Consider the following 18,148-nt stretch of genomic DNA (forward strand, 5'->3'; position numbering starts at 1 on the left):
TTTGATGGTATATGTACCTCATAAGGGTTTTAGACAAAAGCACGCATAAAAAAACAAATTCGAAACTGCTCATATTTTTTTGTATTCGTACTGCTTCTTCGCGTTCTTCACGTTTTGTACTTGTTATTGATATCTCGGAAAGAGCTTTCATTATATCAAGAAAGCGAATTTTAACGGCGAAAAGAGAAGTATATCATCCTGCCCATCACGTTGGATTTAACCTTTTTAATGTTATTTGTGATTCTCCTGTATATTTGGATAGTAGATCCCACCTGTTTATGCTATTTCCGAAAAATGAATACACATCTTCTAGCATTACAAAAAATGAAGCAACTTCAACACAACATTTAACCGCATCGTTAATAACAAGATTTAAATTATGAGCTGCGCAATGCATATACATAGCATTGGGTTGATTTTTCTTAAAAAGGGCCTGAACCCCATTGTATATCCCACTCATGACGTTCGCACCATCATAACCTTGACCCCTGCAGTTACTTAATTTTATATGATGTTTTTCTAACAGATTTAAAATTTCTTCATGTAGTCCAGCAGCAGTGTGGTTATATATTTCCGTGAATCCCAAGAAAACTTCTTTAATTTCAATTGATGTGGCTTCATCTTTTTCATTTTTAATAATTTTTACGTATCTAAATACTTGACTGAGCTGATCTCTTTTAATAATATCTTGTGTTGTATCCATTATAATTGAATAAAAAGGTGAACTATTAATATCAGCAGTAAGAGTGGCTTTTAAATGCGTTGCAAGGCAATGTATGACTTCATTTTGAATTTGATGGCTTAAATATTTTATAGATCCATTTGGCATACTCAAAACTTGCTTCATAACATTATCATATTTAGCTAAAAGTTGAACTTGGGTTAAAAAATTACCATTATACTCATTGTCAAATGATTCACGATGACCACGAAAAGCCAAAGAATTTTTACAAAGTGCTAATGTTATGTTTACTATCCGCTCTAAGACTTGCACCCAAAAATTTGATTGGTATCGTATTTGTTCTTCTATATTTTTATCAATTGTTTCATTATGTCGCCATTTTTCATAAATGCAACAAGCAAATATATGTTGTTGACTATTTTCGTGAATTTTAATTTTTTTAGAAAGACCACGCCAATCTCTAACACCATGCTCACGCCAGTTATCCTTTGCTTTTCGTTCTTCTGAGAAAAGCCAACAAGGCTCGCAATAAACGGCATCAAGTTTTGGGGAATAGCAAAGCCACATTCTTTCTATAGATCCATATTTTGTGGTAGTTTTAAAATATTCTTTGGAAAACCTACGGTTTTCTTGCAAGGGGTCGCGTATAAAAGGATCTTTTGGCCGACACGATTCCGATAATACAATTATTTTCTTAATATCTTTTGTTAGTATTTTACCATGAAAATTTGCAATGACAGTAGAAAATAATTTACTTGATTTTTCTAAATTAATTTGTTCAATGGCGTCATTCGTATCAGAGTTTGAATCTTCCTTGTCTTCATTTCGGTGGTTTCTCGGAGACCTATTCACATCTTCTTCGTTCACATTTTTATTACCAGTAGCAATGTTTTCTTCGATATCATCATGTTCTACTGACTGATTTATACATACCACTTCTGCAAAGTTTTGACTTTCCACTTCCGTTTCCGCTCGCTTTTCGATTGGTTTCAAAAACGTTGTTAGCTTCGGCAATTTAGCTAAAGTAGCTTTTGTTTCTTTTAACTTTCTTCTTTTTGCTGCACCGCTTGTACTACTTAATTTCTTTTCCATTATTATGAGTCAAAATCTAAATTATTACAAATTTATAAATTCAGTACCTGTAAAATTTTTAATTATTACAAATTTATTAATTACCTTTTATTAAACATATCAGTGAAGTAATAAACTCTCGTGCAACAATACTTTATTATTCGTAACACAATTAAATAAATTGGAGACTAGTAATTCAGATAAAATAAGAAATGAAAAGTTAACTTAATACAACGGAAGATTTGATATAAAATTGAAAATGAGAACATCCCTGTAGGCACGCAACGTTTTATTCACGTTTCAATCACGTGTATTTAAGGTGACTTCGTCCAGGTTACTATTTTACGTGAAAGTTACGTGAAAGTTACGTGCATAAATATCGCGTCTAACGGAACTTTTTTTATTATTCTTAATAAAAACCTGTGATGAAATATAAAATTATATTTTTTATTATATTATTTATTTTTTTATAGTATAGTTTTTGTATTCATTATATTAATTATAATTATTTTACTTTTATGATGATATAATTAATTTTTATTGTAGTTTAATTATAATTTAAAAAAAATTAGTCTATATAATATCTTATAACGCAATGCATTTAAAACAAAACTAAATAGTCCAATATATTTTAAGTTGTAATATCTAATATCCAAATTACATCAAATTAAGTTAAATAAATTAGTACCAAGTGTCCCTATTTGCCACACAAGTAAGATTAAACTCAAATACAAGGCATGCTTTTTTTCTACTTTATAATATAATATTTTAGACTGGCGAATTTGCCCATTTTGCTTGCTTAATTTAGTACAAAATAAGTTATGTTATAACGAATTTAATATCAAATTAAGTAAGCTACATGGACAAATTATAAGTTCTAGCAGAACTTATTCTTAATTCTTGAGCAATAATAATATCTGTAGAACTTCTGCATACATTTTGCTCAAGAGTCGATTAGATAAAAACCCAAAATAGATTTTCTTATATTATTTGGTTTTTATCAACAAGGTTAAAGAATTTATCCAAGATAATATCAATAAACAAATTTGTTATGTTATTTATTATTGATATATTTATATTTTGTTATTATATACTTTATCTTTTTGTAATATATGACATCTTGATCTTGTGCTTTACTTGTTAAAAAAGATTAATACTTATTTCATTTTTTTATATTATTTAAATATTATATGATTAATATATATATTTGAATTGTATTTATGAAATTATTATTGTATATATTATATGACTTTTATTGCTATTGTTATTATGTACAATATAAAACAGGTTATTAACGCGGATTTGTTCAATGTTTTCCCCACAAAAAGATGATTATGATGCTATTGTATTTGAAACTGCATTATACTTATTTTTCAATGTTGACAACCTTCCAATATGTAAAGCAAGTTTCTCTCAAATATAGCATTGCTTTTTTTAAAAATTGTTTCATGATTTTGATCAAAGAAGTAGCAACACCAGAAAATCTTGTTGCCAAAACATTTGGTGACTCACCATGTAAGACTTGTGTTAAAAGAATGTGATTTAAGATAATTATATTAATAATCATATTATTATTTAAGTTTTTATTTGTTTCTTTTTAGCTAAATATGGTGTCGCCAGCTATTATTGGAGAAAATATCGACTTATTCATTAGAGAAAGTTTGATGCATGCTCTTACCCGGTTTCCTTCTTCACATTTCAATCATGTATATTTTAGGTGACCTCGTCCAGGTTACAATTTTACTTGATTGAAGCATGAAAGTTATGTTGCCAAAATATTGTGTATTTTGGATCTTTTTTTATTCTCTATAAAAACCTATGATTAGAAACTTGGAAAGATATTCTTTATTTTATTTACTATTTTTTTATAATTGAGTTTCAGGGATTATTTTTTTTTGGATATTCCCAGAATACCGGATATTTTTCTGAAATTTATCTTTTTCCAAATATCCGAAAAGTTTTCCATACATGCAAGTTAAAGTATATATTATTGTCATCAACTTGGCTGAATGCAAAATTAAGGGAAAAATTAGGGGGAAAATATTCTGAATTTTTTCAGGATATTTTCCGCAAACAATTTTCAAATTTTTTAAATATAATGATTATATGAAATATGTAGTTTATATATTCATTATTGTAATACTTTTTATTATACTTTTATAATAATATAATTATTTTGCATTGTAGTTTTATAATAATAAAAAAAGTATCAGGGTATAAGATATCTCATAACATCGCAATGCATTTTTGACAAAAATAAAATGTCACATATATAATATTTTATCTAAACATATTATATTATTTTAAATCTAAGTTTTATCAATTTAGGTTTAATAAATATATTACAAAGCTTAGTTCAAAATCATGTAACGTTATGGCAGATAATTCTCATATTGCAACATGCAAAAGATCAAACCCTAATACAAGGTATACTTTTTTATCTACCCTATTATATAATATTTTAGACTGTCAAATTTGTTGATGTAATTAATTTAATAATAAATAAGTTATTATAACTTATTTAATATTAAATTTATTAAACTACATGACAAATGATAAGTTCTGTATAAAATATCATTGACTAGGAAGATCCAATGGTATTGTTATGTTATTACCTAGAAATATCATTCTGTAGTAAGACACAATAACCTTTTAACTTTTAAAGTTTGAGAAATTTCACTTTTCCCTCTCTTCGTCTTTTTTTGTGATCGCACCCTATAGCAAGAATTTAATTTAGTTCATATCTTGTTGGAGAATGCAACTTGATTCTGAGTTGAATTTTCAGCACTCGGTATTTATTGGTGACCTAATTTGACAATACTTTATTATACATACTTTTAGTTTTAAACTTAATATATTATATATAATTAGGGGTAGATGAGGCTCCTTAGCCGTAGTGAATGTTTTTCCACAGCAAAAGGAGCCTCAAGATGAAAATCTCACCATGGGTAGGAAAATCATGATATAAAATCTCCACTATAATGTTGTGTGGTTATGTGGTAACTATTACATTTTTAAAAATTGTTATAATTTTTTCTGTGTGCATTCTAAAATTTTTCTATTTTGTTTTCTTAAAATTATTTAATGATTTAGATAAAAGAAAACAACTAGAAAATCTTGTAGCCAAAATGGTTGGCAACTTACCAAGTAAGATTTGTTTTAAAAGTTTGTGGTTTAAGATAATTATTAAATAATCATATTATTATTTAAGATTTTATTCGTTTCTTTTCAGCTAAATCTGATTGATTAGATAAAGTTTGATGCGTACTCTTATAGGAGAAAATATCGACTGATTCGTTAGATTATGTTTGAAGCGTGCTTTTATGGGAGAATATATCGACTGGTTCGTTAGATTAAGTTTGAAATGCGCTCTTTGTGGATTGAAGCGTGCTTTTCGTAAGTTGCAGATCTATGACTTTGTACTTATTACTTATTGGATATAAGGAGGATATTTTAACAAAAGTGCAGCTTTTATTACAAATTCAAAATGTGTATGTCAAGAACTAACATACTGACTAATAAAACCATGTAATTTAATACGTATTGAATATTTCCTCGACGATGAGTTTTTTTTCTTTACACGAATCCAAACACTTCGTTTTTATAAAGCATAGTTATTGCTTAAATATTACGTGCCAAAATGAACGTAAAAAGCACGTCTTTTAGACAGTTCATGGGGACCAAAAAGTCACCTAAATATCACGTGCCAAAAGTAACGTGAAAAACACGTCCATAAATCACGTGAATTGGTCATTTCATGGGGACCAAAAAGTCACCTAAATGTCACGTGCCAAAATAACGTGAAATTCACGTTTTTGTCACGTCGCTGTGCCTGCTGGGATACATTCAAAATTTAATTTGTATATGCAACAAGGATTATAGAATCATTATCCTTGATATGCAACGACATAACAAATAATATTGTTTATATTTTAAAAATATTGAATATGCAACTAAGAACTTATAAATTGAAGAACTTCTTACAGTTTAAAAAAAATTTATACGCAACAAACTATTACTTTTACCGAATTCAGTCTAATTGTCTAATTCATACACAAACACAACATAACGGTATAAAAATTAACTATACAATAACATCTGGCAGTTTGCAGCTGATAATCGTACTTTATTTCTCAATTGCGTATGCAATTTTAAAAAGGTTACAACTTTTCGTTTAAATGTAAACTACGCACTCCAATACAAAAATAAATTTTTGAACAATATATTTTAATACGATGGATGACATTTTTTTATCCAAGTTTTATATTTTAGGGCCCACTATACCTGCGGAAAAGAGTTTTATAGTATAAATATTATTGAGAGTATAATTTTTTTTATATGAGAGCCCCCTATTGCTGGTAGGTTCCCCCCCCCCCCCGCAACGCAGGGTCCTGCGTCCAGTAGTTCCGCCACTGAATATAAAGTAGCTATAAGTACAACAAATTAAAATAAAATATACATACATATATCACTTTGTAGTATAGGTAATAAAGTTTAATTAATATTTCCATAATATCAATATTATTGTCAAAAATTGATATTATGGGAGAGTAAAAAATTTTTCAGCTTAATTTTAAAAAGATGCAAAGAAGTAGGTAGATCAAAATTAAAATTAGGGAAAACAATTTTATTCCGAAAATGGGGTGCACAATAATTAATGCAAATTTGGTTAAAATTTGTTTGACAAAAAGGCTCGTATAGAAGGTTGTTATTTTTTAGAGAGTAGTTATTGTTAGGTTTCAAGGTAATTAAGTCGTTTAAAACGGCAGGGGAAAGATTATTTTTACATATATATATACAAAGCATAAAATATTAAAAATATTAAGTTTGTAACTATTAAGTATTCTCATTTCAGCAAAAAAGTTGTTTAGAGTGAGAAAAACGATCAGCAAAATTAATTACACGTACTGCATGTTTCTGACCGCGATAGAGAGATTGTTACTTATTTTTTTCAGTGCTTGCCCAACCAATATTTGCATAACTCATATAGCTATGGAAACTTTAGTACCAACATAATCAATATGTTGCTTCCATGAGATGTTCTTATCAAGGAATACGCTTTTCCTGTAGTTACAAAATGTGTGAAAAAAAAAAAACATTTTTAAATCCATGGACAACGCCTGGAATTATAAAGTCGTCAAAAACAAAGCAACGACTATATAAAAAGTTTCTCAAAAAAATAAAACTTTCAATATTGAAACTAATTACAAAAATTATAAACGTGTTTTTGAGATGGCTATTAAAAAAGTCAAAGAAATATTACTATACTTAGCATTTAATAAAACATAAAAATGATCCAAAAAATATTTGGAACATAACTAAGGAATTAATTGGCACAAAACAAACTGACGGAAATAGTCTTCCTATAAATCTAAACATTGAAAGTAAAACTATTACAAATAAATCTTTATTGCTGAAACACTTAATCAATATTTTGTCAGTGTAGGTTCCACTTTAGCGTCGAAAATAGAAACTACTGAAGTAAACTTTGAGTCATATTTTACTCCTAATAAGACCTCGAAGATGGATAATTATGAAATTACTGAAAAGTAAATCTTAGATACAGTATATCTTTTAAAACTAAACAAAAGTGTAGGGTATGATAATGTTAGTAGTAATGTAATTAAAAAATCGATAAAATGCTTAATAATCCCTCTTTTACATTTTTTTAATCTATCTTTAAAAATAGGTATTTATCCGGAGAAACTTAAAATTGCGAGGGTCATACCTATTTTCAAATCAGGAGACATTTCTAACCCTGAAAATTACAGACCAATTTCAATTCTTCCTTGCTTCTCGAAAATCTTGGAGTGAATTATGTTAATTATATTAAATAATAACGTATAACCAAATCTTAACTTTTCTAAGTATAAATAATATTTTATATAATAAACAGTTTGGATTTCAACCCGGGTATTCAACTGACCATGCCATTATTAGTATTGTTCACAATATATTTAAAACATTTGACGAAAGTATGTTTACCCTCGGAGTTTTTATAGATCTTAGCAAAGCCTTTGATTTATATATAAAAAAACACGAATTTATTTTATTCTAATGGAGATGTGAACCTTTTATTGAAAATAGTAAACAAGGAATTTATATATCTAGAGGAATGGTTTAAGGCAAACAAATCGTCCTTAAATTTAAATAAAACTAAGTATACTTTTTTTCATAGAATTCACGATAAAGAAAATATACCATTAAAACTTCCTGAACTTTATATTGGCAATTCTAAAATAATTAGTGAGTCATCATTAAAGTTTTTAGGAGTGATACTTGACGAAAACTTGACATGGAGAGAACACATAAGAACGTTAGAAGATAAAATTTCAAAAATATTGGCATTCTATAAAAAGCTAGGCCATTATTAAACCAAAACTGCTCCAAAATCTTACATTTCTCCCTCATACATTGTTATATAAACTATGCAAATATTGCATGGTGCAGCTCTAATGTAAGTAAAGTTAAAAAAATTGCTTAGTAGACAAAAACACGCAGTCACAATTATTTCAGGTGCAGGTCGTTTCACACATTCTAAAGAACTATATAAAAATTATCACATAATGTTTTTCAGTTAAACCTTTATCAAATTCTTATATTTATGTACAAACTTCATAATAAAGTAACTCCTATAATATTTAATTCACTTTTCAATAAGAGTAATAACGAGTACCTTTAGAATTGATAAAGTTATTTAATTTTGAATGTTTCAGTTTTGTTTATATGCAAGTAAATGAAGCTAATTCTTTCGTCCCCACATAAAAATAGATTCTGCAACTATTTAATTATTATGGTAGTCTAATAGGATGGGTTTGTCGTTTTCTAAGTGAAGATTTTTTAAATTTCCCCCGTCTTTAGATATTTTTGAGTGCGATAAGGTAAATTTGCCGTTTCTCTCTAACTAGTCTAAAAATTTTTGCACATGTTGAATTATATTTTTTGAGAGCTGAGATTTTATTACATGTTTTTACTTACAGTATTCTACAGCGGGTTTACTTTTTGTTGTTGATGTTGTTGTTGCTAACCAATTAGTTTATCAGTAAGTTTTATTTATTACTTACAATTTACTTTTTACTTAATTTACCTAATTTTTAAGTTTCTTGCAGCAGAACAGTTTAACATTAAAATCCACGCAATATCTACAATATATTGCATCATAAGATGTATCTTTTAATAACAAATACCAATCATAAATACTTTCATTGATCATTTTATCTAAATAAATATAGATTTCAGTCCATCATTTCGAACAAATATATTATTTCAAAGACTTTTACTTATTATATATATATATATATATATATATATATATATATATATATATATATATATATTTTATATTTTGGATTTATTGGTTCGCACAAAACCCAATGCATATGTTCAAACTATCCAGGCTTTGACAATGTGGTCTCTGAACCAAACATTAGAATGGCTTAATGGTAAAACAGATGAAGAAAGAAAACAATTACTTGAATATTCAAGAACTAAAGTAACATTAATGAAAAGCAAATATGATGAAATAAAAGCAGCTCTTAAAAAAGATAAAGCTATGCACCTTCTAGCAAAGCAAGAAGGAAAATAGAGAAAGGAAATAGAGAAGAAATTAAAGAACAACAAAAAAAACTTGCAGCTTGTAATGATTTAATAAATTTAAATGTAAGGGCATGAATATTATAAGAGGAAGCAGAGAAAACAGTTCGCAATATAGAAGAGCCATTAATGGCAAAAGTGCTCCTTTCTCAACTAAATTTTTATCGCGTAATCTTAGGTGTCGAATGTGACTAAAAACTTTTTTGTAAAACAAAGATAGAAGGTAGCAAAAGAATAAACTTGTCTTTCGAGGAATTATATCAAAATCTTTATACTTTCATTTGAGCAAATTTAACACCAAACAATCTTTAAGTAATATAAGTAATAATTTAAAGCCTCGTATAATATGTGATGCAGCTGTTAAAAGCAAAAAAAAAGAATTAATGGAAAAAATTCAGGATGCAAGACTAAACAAATGATAAGAGCAACAAAAAAAAAACATCAAAGTTTATTAACAATCCATCTGATTTTGTAGGTTTTTCTATACAACATCGTGTTAGAGAAGATGGTTCTCTTGAAGTATCTTGGGAACGTACGCAAGTGGTACAAATTAATCAATTAAAGGGTAGACGAACTACATACCTTGTTAAGTATGATAACGAACATGATGAAGTATGATCATTTCCTTTATTAACTGATTTTGAAAAAGTTGATCTTATTCTCTGTAGCTAGGATTGTGAGGTAATTTTATTTAATATAAATTTATAATTATGTCATAGTATAAATTTATCTTGTTTCTTTGATTATTATGTCATTTGTTTTTACTGGGTTTGAGTACAGTTGTTTTTATCTTTATAAGTGGTATGAATCATATCTGATATATTTATATGTACCAATATTGTTTAATTTAAAGATACTTTTGTATTATATATCAATAATTTTATCTATATGCTTAACTGCACATTGTTATAAATATCAAAATAAAAAAAAAATAAAAAAAAATTAGAATAACAAAAAAATTTTTTTACATTAACTACCTATCAAGCAAAGGAAAGAATCCAGAAATGAAAGGCTAACCTTAGGCTGAGTTACTATTACTTTTACATGAACTGCCTATCAAGTAAAGGAAAGAACCCAGAAATGGAGGGCTAACCTTAGGCAACATGACAGCTCACTGATGGAGAGCAAAGTCCTATAGCTTACCTTCTCGTTGGTGCACTTCGTTAAGTATGTTAGATAATTTTGTCTAATTTATGAACGGGAGAGCCAAGGCAAATTTTGTATAAAATTATTTGATGACAATACATACAGCCCTCGGAATTAGGATCAGGCCGTGATCAGGCCCTCGGAATTAGGATTAGGCCCTCGGAATTAGGATCAGGCCCTCGGAATTAGGATGTGCGGCCGTGGCGCAGTGGTTAGAGCGCTTGCTTTATAAGCAAGAGATCCAGGTTCGAAACGAGCTATGGACATATTTTCGCGTCACGGTAAGGAAGGAGGCGTAAACTTTCTGGTTAAATGCACTTTCGCGGTGCTCTGTGACAAGACCGTTAGGTCTTCTTGGGGCACCTAAATAACAGTATAAAAGGATCAGCATTCGGCAATACCGATTTATTTTTCTGAAGCGTCTGAGGTAGGAAATTTTTTGCTGACCTCTTTCTATTTTTTATGGTGAAACCTTTATAAAAAAATGTTGTTGCAACCTATAACAGTTTAAGGTCGGCAATTTATTGCCACTTTTAGTTTTTCTGGTTCCAAGGGTTGAATACATATATATATATATATATATATATATATATATATATATATATATATATATATATCTGTGTGTGTGTGTGTGTGTGTGTGTGTGTGTGTGTGTGTGTGTGTGTGTGTGTGTGTGTGTGTGTGTGTGTGTGTGTGTGTGTGTGTGTGTGTGTGTGTGTGAACTGTTAGAAAAGGGCTGTCAAATTTTTAAAAATTATACTAAAAACCAAAGCTGCCCGCTATCCTCTAATTTTTTTTAACATTAGGTTAATCTTATATTAACTTTAGGCTAAAATTAAAATAATAAAAATATATAAAAAAACGTTTTTATAATCGAACTGCAATTCAAACTTCAGAGTATACTCTGAAATTTGAATTGCAATTCGATAATAAAAATTTTTTTTCAGTAAATTTACCGACAAAACGACAGTGAAGTTTTGAATGAATTTTGAAAATTGAAATTTTTAAATTCAAATAATTCGCAACATAAAGATAAATTCAACGAGTTTTTCATTCATTGTTTTCGAAAAGTTTTTATTATCATAGGTGCTGAAAATAATAAATTAGTCGAAATAGTAGACTATAAGCGGTTAAATCTCTTTTTGAATCTATGATAATACTGAAATTATTAACAAATCGTTGACTAAATTTTGTTTTATTCATGTAAAGATAAATTTTTGATTTATATTTATTTTTTTACATATTTTGAAGTTTTCGTCTTGTTTTATTTCCGCGTTTTTCACTTGATAATTTAATAATAAAGGTTAATTTAAACTAGCAGAAAGCAACCCGTAATACGGGTTACGGTCGGTCTGTTATTTAATTTATAGTGACTGTTTTCCACAATTTAAAGTTGCGAAACCTTAACTAATACCCTGTAAGAAAAACGACTTCAAATTAAAAAATTAAACCATCTGTAAAATTTAAATAAATTAATTTACCAACTATTTAACGTTATTTGAGTAATTTACAACCGACATAGGTCATATCAGTGTATGGCAGAACCATTTTCCTAGACATTACTAAGTTCAACACAATACGTTTTTAGTTACTGACACAAAATAATAACACTTCATCATGCCTTAAATTGACGAAAGATTAAAGCTAAATTCTTGTTATATTTTTTATAACATGAACTTTAATTAATAAGATTAATATGAAGTGACCGTAAATTATTTATGAGTTATTAATTTTTTGGTATCCCCTTGATACATGTTTCTTTAAAAAAGGAAATTGTCTTTAAAACGATAAATGCACACAACTAAATAAATTTATTATAAATAACTAAGCAATTGAGTACAAATACGTTTCAAACAAAAAAAAGTTGGTTTACAATCAAACATGTGTACAACAAATTGTAAAAAATATGTAAACTTTGATCTTTTATATTGCATTAATGCGTCGTATGACAAACCTAAAATAAAAATTGTAACAGATAAGTAGACATAAAAGAAAAACAAAACAAAACAAAAAAAACAACTGAAATACAATTTACCTGCTTTTCGGTAGCCTGTTGTCATACTTAAACTGCTGTCATGATGCAACTTGTCGGTGTTGTTTTACGACGTTATTTCACGTTGGCTTTTAGTAAACTTTAGTTAAATTTAAAAGACATAACAATAGATTTAAAATATTTTAATTAAAAAGCAAAAAAACAAATGGTTCAAAGAGCCAAACTAAAAACATTAAAGATAAAAAATCAAATAGATATAAATAAATTGCATTTATATAGCTAAATAGTCTTGGCTTATAGTAAATTTTCAATAAATTAAACTACCAATTAATTATGTTTAACAAATAGAATGTAGCATCATATTATGATGATTGGGTAGTGAATCAATTTAACTATATTTAAGTTTAATTAGTGAAAAACAAATAAAATTTCAATTAAAAAAGATAAAAACAAACCAAATATACAACAATATATTATAAAAAGAAATTACAAAATTAAAAAAAAAAATTACAAAATTAAAAAAAACAAAAATAAATCACCGAAAAAAATACGGCAACAAAAAAGTTATAAATATCTTCACTGATAGAAGACATTTACAACCTTTTGGTTGCTGTTTTTTCTTCGGTATCTCCCAACACCCCGGTATGGATGAGCCCTTCATTTGAAGGATGGCTCATTCATACCGCCATTACTTTGCCACTTATTGAAGGACCTCTCCGAGAGAGGCCCTGGATGTTGGGAGCGATATCTTTGGTATTCCTCAAATGTTAATGACTCTAAAATTACAAATAGAAGGATATAATAAAATTTAAAAATATTTACAATTTTTTTAAATCAAAATATAAAGCATAACCTCACCATTTTCACAGGATGAAGAGTATGCTAAAAATAAATTAAAAAAAAGTAAATTAAAAAGAGTTAAACTTGTGAGAAATTTGATTTTAATAAAAATATGAGTAAAATGCAAACAGTTTAAAAATGTCATATTTATATTAAATAATTCTTTCACCTATTGCACATGTTTTTCCGTAAAAAATATATAAAATTTAAAACACAGCCCTACCAGTTATGCTTCTACCAGACACTAAAGACAAAATATACCTCAGAATAATTGATAGAATTATATTTACATATAAATAAATAAATAACTATAATTTTTTTTACTTATTCCCCTAATGAAGTTGTCTAAAGTAAGAAAAAAGATATCTGAAGCTAAAACTAATAAAAACTAAACTAAAATTAACTATAAACTAAACCAAAAAACTAAAATAAACTTTAAATTTTAATATCTGTACCTCAGAAGACAAAGGTCGGTTATCCAGTTTTTTGTGAAAATGAGTTATGTATGAGACCTTTTTAGTTTTTCAGTATCTACATAGGTATAAAGACTGTTTTCCTGCAACAATGTGAAACAAAGTTTGGTCAATAAAAAGGGTCTGGTGTCCCCAGAATGTTCAAAGGAAAAAAGTCTGTAGTTCAGAAATTACTTTTCATTTTTTTTTTTTAATTTTTAATTTTTGTCAAAATTATATTTCATGTGCCTCAAGACAAATTAAATAAGACAAATGAAATAAAACATAAATTTAACAATCAAGAATAAAAAAGCCAATAAAGACTAATTATTTTACTATTTACTCTCTCCTGGACAATTTCTAAAATGTGACAACTGACTTGGACTACTGAGTGTACAGATATAAATGCTTTATTTAACTATACTAATCACATAATTTATACTTAGTTTTTTTTTCCAACTCTCCTAAAAAAAAAAAGAAAATAAAGCTTTAGTACTTGAAGTTTTAAAATTCCAGTTACAGCACAAATAAACAAATTTCTATTAACAATTATCTAATAGCAAAAACACTGACTTATTTCAGTCTTCAATTCTGTGTCTAAACAATAAAACCACTTAAATGTATAGACGTTAAAATATCTACTTAACTTTTTAAAAATAAATTCACTCAACTAATGTAACTAATACCTTCATTAGCTCTCTCTTGATCAACTAAAGAAAATAAATTTTAATTAAACTAACTTGATATAAAATAATAAGAAGCTGTCTTACTGAGAATTTTAAATTCCTTCTCTATTATTGACAATACGATTTTAAGTATTACCTAAGTTCTTGGGCTTATTGTATAAAATTATAAAAACCTACTGTTTTACTTTTAAGTCAACAACAATATTTTAAAAAACATTTTAGTTATTTTATAAAAAAATAAAAATCCTTTTAAACATACTACCTCTCTCTTCATTGTTGTCAACTAAACAGAAAACAAACAAACAACTGATAGTAAATTTTCCCTTTGGTAGTAGGTTATTAAATAGATTAAATAGATCAAAGATCTATAATTTGCTCTAACAGTTTACAACATTATCATTAAACTATAATTATTTTCGACAACCTGGTGTAATTTAACATTGATATATTTTTTTTCAAATGACAAAAATTATTAAAGAACATTATATAAACATAGAACAAATGTAGTGATAGTGGATTTAATCCAAAAATAGAAAGAACCTTTAGAAAAAAGCTTACTGCTTTTAAATCTACAATAATTTCCAACTTACACTTTTTTATCTACATTTATCTATAACAAAATATGAATTAATGAGTTACCATTATTTAAAGTTGATCCAGAAGCAACTAAAATAAATTATCAAATAAAAAGTTTATTTATATAATCTTGACGATAATGTTGAAATAAACAATATTTATTGCTTGAAAAGTTAAGTAACAAATGTAATTCAAGTATATTAAAATAAATGTACGAAGTTACCTGTTGTGGCTGGTGCAACTGAAGTTATAACTAAATAAAAAAATATTAAATAAAAAAGCTATTTTATCTATCTTATCTATTTTATCCTGATGATTATGTTTAAATAAACAATATTTATTGATTCTTTTTAAAATGATTTAAAAGACATTACTATTTGCTGTAAAATAAAATAAAAGACATTACTATTTGCACCAACTGATGATGCTACCACACCTAAATGACAAAGTTTATTAAAAATATTTAAAACATATTCAATGCTTTAAAAGAATATTCAAAAGAAGTTTTTAAATCTACAAAATCTAAGTCCTTACTGAGTTCTACCTGTCTGTCTAAAAATAAAAAATTGAGATAAAATTATATACAATAAAATTGCTAATGCTACATTTGTACTCAAATAAAATCTAAATGATAAAACTTACTTAAGTCGCTGTCAGCTAGCCTGTCTAAAAAAAAATTTGTATTCTCATTAATCCTAATCTATAATCTATAAATAAACTTACTAATATAAACGATAAATAAACTTGAACAAATAAACTATAAACTTGAATAAATAAACTATAAATAAACTACTATATACTATATAAATTAATATAAACTATAAATAAACTAATATAACTATGTTACTAATATAAACTATAAGTAAACTACTATACACTATATACTTACTAAAAAGGCCTTCAGCTCCTTTTAACTGCTCTAAAAAATGAAAAATACTTGCTTAAATTGATTTAAAAAGACTGAAGACAAAACTGAAACGCTTTACTAAAAAAGAAACATTGTACTAAAAAAAAATTTTTTACCAGTCATTTTAGTTTTAACTTCTAAAAAAAAAAACAGAAAAATGAAAACAACGAACAACAAACAAATTTTAGTTTTTAAACAATGAACAACATCAGTTCCTCTTGAAACTAAAAATTTATCAGCTCTAATCGGCTGGAAGGCCTTGCTTGAAAGACCGCGTGGAGTAAAGAAACGCTTTTAGAAAAGCCTAGAAAGTTCTTTATTAAAAAAGAAAGTGAAACGACACTAACACTATTAAATTACAATATTCATATTTAGAAGATTAGATAAATTACAGTATTCATGTTTAGATAGTACATAAAAAATATTTTACCAGACATTTTATTTCTAACTTCTTCTAAAAAATGAAAACAGGCTATTAGAAAAATAAAAACAAAATTAGAAAAATAAAAACAACCAACAACAAACAAACGATTATTTAAATTTTTTATTTTAAACAATGAACAACATCAATTCTTTTCGAAAATAGTAATATATCAGCTCTAATTTGCTTGCTGACCTTACTCGAAAGACCGCATGGAATATATAACTGCGCATTCAAAAGTCTAGAAACTACTTAAAAACTAAGAAATGGTGTATTTTACAGAATACAGAACCGTCATTAACAACACGAACATTAGGCGTAACTATGCGCACTATTCATTAGCGTATTAATATTTAGATTAATAATTCTCCTCAAAGTTATGTTACGCTTATTGTTTTGTTACGCTTAACGTATTTTAAGTAAAAACTTTTAAAAATTTAGTTTATTTTTAACAATTTTAACAATTTTAAAGCATATTCTATAGTTAGTTGACCATTTAATAGTACGTGTTTGTTAACCTCGAAAAAATTATATTTATGAATTATTCAAATAAATTGGATTTACGATTTAATTTCTAATAAAATTTTATTGTTAACGCAACTTTTTACGCAAGAAAAAAAAAAGGATGAAAAAGTTTTTTTTTCGGTGCCAATATTTTAACGAGATACTTTAAGGAAATATTTCATAAAATGTATAAGAATTGAAAATATTAAAACACGAATATCTTAGGAACTAAATACAGAAGTCGTTGAAACCATTTTGAAAATAAAATATGTCGAGGAATCTAATGCATTTTAAAATAAAAAGATTTACATTGGCTATAAAAATTGCCTAAACTCCCTATCTGAATTACGTTTGGAAGTGTGTTTTTTCATAATGAAAAACAGATCAAACGAACATATAAACTAAAATTAAAACCTCGTTATTAGTATTGGTTAAAAATATTTAGTTTAATGATTAACTTTCCGCAGACATTTCATTTGGAAATAGTTTAATGCGTGCGCTTTTTTTTATTTTATCTCGAAATAATATTGAAATCTAAATAATAATAACTAACGGTTTTATAAGGGGTCGTCCATAAAGAACGTACGCTCATAGGGGAAGGTCTTCAAAAAACGTACAAAAGCGTGGGGGGGGGGGGAGGGAGGGAGAGGGAGGGGTTGAATATAAAAATACGTAAGCACTAATTAAAAAATACGTAAGCACTAATTTTCTTAGTTAATGCTTGTATTTCTAACTTATCACCACTAACAAATACTTATCTATAACTAGATATTTTTTAATAAATAACTAGATATTTTTCAATATAATAATAAATAAATTTATTTCTTTAAAATAATAAAACCATGACAGTCACTATGAAATGGCAGTTAGGGAAGGAGGGAAGAATACTTGCCCTTAAAGAAGATCTAATTACAATTTTTTTTTTGGAAACTTTAAAGTTCGTTTTACCAAAGGAACTCAAAAATTAGTAAAAAAAGTTTAAATTTAAAAATAATAACGTAATAAGATTTAATGGGCTTGGTAAACATGTTGTGGGTTTTTAGTTTCAAATAAACGGGCAGGAACGTTTATTTGGCACCTCATCGTTACGTTTGAAGCGTTTTATAAATGTAACACCTCACATGCTTGGTTACGTTTATTAGTTATTTAGGAATAGAGAAAGTTTTAATGATTATGCACAATTATCGTATTCTCTTGTGATATTCAAAAAGATTTGCTTGTGATGGTCAAAATAATTGTTTGGACTATATCCAGCCTGGAAATTTTCTTTCAAAATG

General features: G+C 27.1%; 2 long non-coding RNA genes across 3 annotated transcripts; one reads left to right on the forward strand and one right to left on the reverse strand.

Annotated features, from left to right (window-relative positions):
- Window positions 1–2,047: 2,047 nt before the first annotated feature.
- On the forward strand, window positions 2,048–5,315 carry LOC136090721 (uncharacterized). Of its 2 annotated transcripts, XR_010643667.1 has the most exons (5): window positions 2,054–3,268; window positions 3,355–3,484; window positions 4,082–4,180; window positions 4,847–4,900; window positions 4,986–5,315. It is a non-coding gene; the product is annotated as an uncharacterized LOC136090721 (long non-coding RNA). The 2 variants fall into 2 exon arrangements; XR_010643666.1 differs by having other exon boundaries at window positions 2,048–3,268; window positions 3,355–4,180.
- Window positions 5,316–12,290: 6,975 nt separating this feature from the next.
- On the reverse strand, window positions 12,291–13,663 carry LOC136090558 (uncharacterized). The gene is made up of 2 exons (XR_010643513.1): window positions 12,528–13,663; window positions 12,291–12,446 (listed from the first exon to the last, which is right to left on the reverse strand). It is a non-coding gene; the product is annotated as an uncharacterized LOC136090558 (long non-coding RNA).
- Between the last annotated feature and the right edge of the window lie 4,485 nt (window positions 13,664–18,148).

Source organism: Hydra vulgaris, chromosome 14 (genome assembly GCF_038396675.1).
Source record: "Hydra vulgaris chromosome 14, alternate assembly HydraT2T_AEP".
Taxonomy (NCBI): domain Eukaryota; kingdom Metazoa; phylum Cnidaria; class Hydrozoa; order Anthoathecata; family Hydridae; genus Hydra; species Hydra vulgaris.